Genomic DNA, 6000 nt, shown 5'->3' on the forward strand with positions numbered 1-6000 from the left:
ATACGAGAGATACGGTTAAACGGTAAATTAAACGGGCGCGCTGTAGCTGTAGCACGGGCGAGAAATGCACGGTGTTAAAGAATAAAAAATTAACGAATTTAATTTGGGTTTAACGAGGTCACTTTAACGATAGTCGACGGCAAGTGATGGCAACGGCGACGGTGTATCGGGTATTCTAGTTACCGGCGGTGGCGCGAATGCGAGCGAGTATTACGTTTGCATCGAACGCGACAGCATGCATTCCAATTTGAAAGGCCGCGATTCTCGCGAGGATTCGTTTCGCGGTTACCGCCGATGCGGTTTAATCTCGGTTACCAACTGCAGAGGAGACGTCGCTTTTCCCTCTTCTCTCTCTCTCTCTCTCTTTCTTTCTGTCTCTCTTGCTTTCTCTTTCTCTCTTCCAGCGCTGCGAATTATTCACAAGTATTCTGACGTGGAGAGACGGGAGACGGCGAGAGGGCGAAAGCATTCCTGCATGGTAACGAGGATCAAAATACCTCCGATCAATAATTCCGCGTCGCACTGCTTCTAGGGCCAGTGTACTTAACTAAGGAGCTCGCGAGTGAAACGTCTGCTGTTCGCTCTGTCGGCCGCTCTGACGGCTTTAGTATCGCTTTATGAAACATAGAGAATCTTGATCTTTGGCGTTTCGTCTCGCTTTGAAGTGCGACAAGCGCTGAAACGGCCGGCGAACGTTACGAGTGTTCGAAGAGAAACATTCAGGCTGACGTATCAATTTATCTTGTCAACTCATAAAACAGCGGATCATCTTGCGCTGTAAAAAAGACGAAAAGAGATATTCCTGCGTCACGCGAGATATCAGACTTTAGAATAACGGGATCGGCCCTTAAGATTTTCGTAAAAGCGTCGACTCTTGTTAGTGACCTCGGTTACCGAAACCGCGCACGAACAAGGGATACTTTTTCAGCCGCGGCGTGGGCGGCGCTGTTCGAAAATGTTACAAGACCCTTTGATATTGTCCAGAGATAGTGTCAGCTCGACTAAACTCAAATTCAGCGAAATCGCTATTGTATAAAGCATATCATCCATATCCGACACATTATGATAATCGATGAAGTGCGTGCTTTCATTGCGTTTCTTAGAATACTTCTCCAAATATAAAAAGCGCAAATATTTCAAAGAAATTAGAAAGATGTAAATATGTAAAAAATTCTAAGTTTATATTGTATTATTTATATTGTATAATATTATATATAATACATAATGCAATATAATATGACATACAAAATATATATGCATTGCATATATGTATATATATTTTTTTTATTTATATATATTTATAACTTTTTGTAATTAAAATATACGTATCATAAAATATATTTATTAAAAATATCAATATAAAATCTTTAAAATAAAGCGCAACATTATTTCGCGCAAAAGTATGTATATAAACAGAAATATCATAAATTTCCAGTCTGTGTATTTTATATTTAATATGTAATATTTATAAATAACGAACGATAAAAATACACACGATCGACTTGCAATGACGAATTATGCCGTATGCACATGCGTTCCAAACAACGCAAAATATTCGAAATATGGTAACCACTCTTCGGTAATGTTAGCGGAGCGGCTCTCTGCGGAAAGCTGAAAATAAATCTTTCGCGCGGTGACTGACATAAATGCATGTCACGCAGAAGGAACTCAACGCCTTCCTTAAGAAAAGATTGTGCATTCTATTCGTCGCCTTTGAATCGTTCAGTTTTCATTTTACATTACGCCCACATCATACACGATCAAATAAAATAGATGTTAAACTGTTTACCCAAATAAATTTCGAAATGAAAAGCAGTGATGCGAATTTATCATTGGAATATAAATATATATGTTTTTTCAGAATAAACCATTTTTTCAAATAACACTAACGACATATTATACTCATATTTTATACCATTTAAATATTGCTACAACTGTAATATTGTATATCATTCACGTCTTATAGGGGAATAACTAATGAATACAATTATTTGATAACGTATTATTATCACACACACATCGAGATTAAATCAATCAAAATAAAAACTTAATGCAGAAATAGAAGTTACAATTTCGCCAATCGATTTATACTAATATTAGAAATGCAATTTTATTTTCGCGTTCCAAGCTTTTGTACGTTTGTTATGGTTTTCATTTATGACCTGAGTCCGCCAATCGATAAGCATTTGAGCTTAACCATTTCGAGACCTTCACGCGCAGCGCAGAAATTTCAGAATCCACAACTTTGTAGATGGGGTTGCAAATAGGCGAACGTGTTTGGATACGAAAAACACTATAAGTGAATCGATATTAACAGAAAATTATGAATATTATGAACGTGCGTGACAAATACATTTATTAACGTTTGAATAACGCTGCATATAGTCAACTAAAGTATCATTATATACGCTCAATCATACCATATTGATAATTGTGAAAATTATTATATATGTATATAATTTCTAAATTTTTTTTTTTTTATATTAGACTGTTTCTTTTATATATACATACACGCAGATATACGTGACAATTACTTCCGCCAACTTTTTCACAATGATTAAAAATATGTTTGAAAGACAGAAATTATTTTTCGAAAAAATTAATACACATCTATATATTAATGAAAATTCAAGCTGGCAACTATATATCAGATGCTATTAGGCATCTGCTAAAATAAATTCCTGCAAACCGATAATCTACACTTTTAGAGCATTTTTGCAAGGAAGTGTTCCTCTGACCTCTCCATGCAGTGTTAATAGTCATCGATTTCGCATCGCGTATCCGCGGCAGTCAGGAGCACGCTTGCTTCGAATAAATCGTGCGATATTTTACGACGACTTAGAGCACCCTTCGCGCAAGAGAGAGGATGGCGAGGATGGAAGACGAATCCATTCGGAATCGGCGAACCCTTTAATCTACTAGCTCAATGGCGTCGCGAAGATGCGGTATGCTCCTCGCTTTTCTGTGTATCGGCGAATACGTCAAGCCGCGCGACGGTATGATTTACAACCCGCGTTGGTAAATGTCACCAGGTTATCCAAAACCGATAAATCGAGCCTGCCGCACGGCCGGTTGGTTATTGCCAGGTGCGTTTTCGTGATCCCGCGTTCTCCGCGTTTGTACCGTACCACCCTCGACACTGGGATTAGATCGGGAAATGGTTGCCAACTGATTTGAATATTGGCTACCGTCGACTTATCTCCGGACGGCGACGGAGAGCACTTTACTCGCAAGCGTGTTTAGATTTGGAAATAAGCTTTGCCAAGGTAGAATATGCGAAACGGAAGAACGGTGTGTATATATCAGTAATAATGAGTCTAATATTTCAGAAAACTTCAGGAACGCTTATTATTTTAACCAAAATTGTATTTATTTTTTTACAATATTTACTTATAATTACGGGGGATATACTGTGATAAAGTAGCTGATTTTTGTATTAAATACTTTCGCAAATCTTTGTTTTTTGAAATGGAAAAATTATGACTTATACCTTTCTTCCCCATTCGAATAGAACAGCGCACGAAACGAAATAAATTCTGTTGATGCACAAGGATAATTCATGACTTCTGCGCATTTATATTTTAGTTACAAAGAGAAACTGTAGACGATAGTAGAAAAGAGGGTAGAAATATGAGATACTCATTGTCTTCTTGACCCATATACTTAAACTTGCAATTTTATGAATTCCATCCATTACGTCCATCTTTTGCATTTGATGCGCGCTTCAGTAAAATAAATGCAGCTTGTATTGTCCGCGTATTTAAAATCTCTATATATATTCTCTGGAAAAAATGATCAAATTTATACACCTCGGTGTCAGAGAGTTCTATCTCATCTCGTATTCCTATCATCTCCTCTAAACTTTAATTAAAGGCAGGATACAGTATTACCCGCTATAACAATGTTAAATGACGTAATTTATTTCTACGATACCACTCCTTATACGGCATAAAATGTGAAATACTATGCGCAATTTGTCACGCCGCGGTAACACTTGTCGGCCAGCGCGGTAAAACTTGTTGCACCCCACACTTTCTCTCGAAGCACATCCTGGATAATCGACAAAATCTGCTTTAGGGCAGAATTTACAGGGTGTCCACACCCCAGCTGAACCCACCAATCCGGTCAGCTAGGCGTAGCCACGGAAACTTGGATGCGAGCGACAGGATATACTCTTCCTCCGTGTGCGTGTGACCTCCTATCCGAGAGTTTGTAATTAACGAAGCAACATCGTCGCCGCGGCGAAGCCCGGGGCATAAAACGCGTATATCCCCCCCCTCTCCGTGCCGATAAACTCGTGTCTAATGTCGAACTTCGGTCCACGCTCGACCGCGCATTTTGAAACAAACACCCGTTGGACGGCATGTACCATGCACGTACCGATCGTAAAGACTCGAATACGTGCGACTTTCTAGACGAGAAGCCATAGCGCACAGTGGGAGACCCTCATCAATCTCACGTGCGACTTTTGACACGTCACTGCACTCCATCGTACGCTCCTTCTATATGCGTTCGCACCTTGCCCAGGGTGAAGCCCCATTCATAAGGTCATATGTCCCCACCATCTGTCGATACTTTGGACATACTTCGTATTCTCCTCGATTTTTACTGCCATCCAAAGAACGCCGCGCGTGGCATTCAAATGTGTCACGCGGTACAACTTCACACTCACGCATGATTATTAAAACGTGATTTATTTTGAAGACAATTTTAAATTATATATTATTAGTAAAATAAAAATGATGTAATTTCTCAAAACTAAACTGCTAAACATTGTATTGTTTTTCTCAGTTTTTTGTTACTTCTTTCTATCTGCGATTTCTTTCAAGTTTTTCAAAAGAAGTGCATTCAAGATAGATGCAAAATGTACAATTCATGCTTTTCTCATTCTTATTGTTGCCTTTCGAGCTCCATCTCATCCTATCTTCTCGATTCACGAAAGCAACACGAATACACATCAACGCACAATAGCGTAGCTTCCGTGAGATAATAATGTATTATCAGGTTACAAGCGCCACTATGCGAATGAACTGAAATTCGCATGTAGTTTCTTGTATACGGCTCCGAACAGAATATTAATTCTGTTCAAGGTTAACAATTTTTTTAATTCGTTAAATTTACAAAGAATGTAGTTAATTAAGATAAGTGTTATACGATAATACATGTCGGTGACAAAATTTAAATAATTATGAACAGTTTTTAGATACAAGGTAATATAAAATTAATATTAATTAATTTTATAAAGTTAATTTATAAAATTAATATTAATACGTGTCGGTGACAAAATTTAAATAATTATGAACAGTTTTTAGATACAAGGTTATATAAGTTAATTTATAAAATTAATATTAATTTTATATTAATAATACTGAATAATTATAACAAACATTTTTTTGATATATTTCTTTCTAAAATGCTCGTTTTCACCAATGTTGTTTAACTTGAACCTTAGTTCAATTCACTCTTTGTCTGTTTCTAATTTCTAAGGGAGATTGTTAGATGAAAAGACTAGAAGTGAATTGAATTAAGGTTTCAAATTAAACGACGTTGATGAAAACGGGCACAAGAAAAATTTAACTTTAAGTTTGTTTATACTATATAACATTATATATTATAATGAATCTAAATAACTACTACCTACTTAGTAATAAACTTACTGTCTGATATGAGTAGTTTTTATGATTATTCCATTGACGAAGCCATAACGTAAATATATATATATATATATATCTTTTTTTTACTTGACAGTAGTGACGCGAGAGCATTAAAACGTATTTCCTCCGCGTCACGGCAATAAATTCCTTCCGTTTACTGCACCAAATGCGGAACGTTTCTCCTTGTATCTGCGCAAAGGGAAACTGGAGATTCTATTACTTTTGAGTGCTAGAACCACAGTGTGAGCTGCAACCAGGCCGAGCGGACGGGTTGATGCCGCAAAGTGAGTACTTACGGTTTACGGAAGATAGTTTGTTCGTCGAGACACGTTTGCTTCTTCAACGT

Source organism: Temnothorax curvispinosus, unplaced genomic scaffold (genome assembly GCF_003070985.1).
Source record: "Temnothorax curvispinosus isolate PA1 unplaced genomic scaffold, ASM307098v1 QBEX01013717.1, whole genome shotgun sequence".
Classification (NCBI taxonomy): Eukaryota; Metazoa; Arthropoda; class Insecta; order Hymenoptera; family Formicidae; genus Temnothorax; species Temnothorax curvispinosus.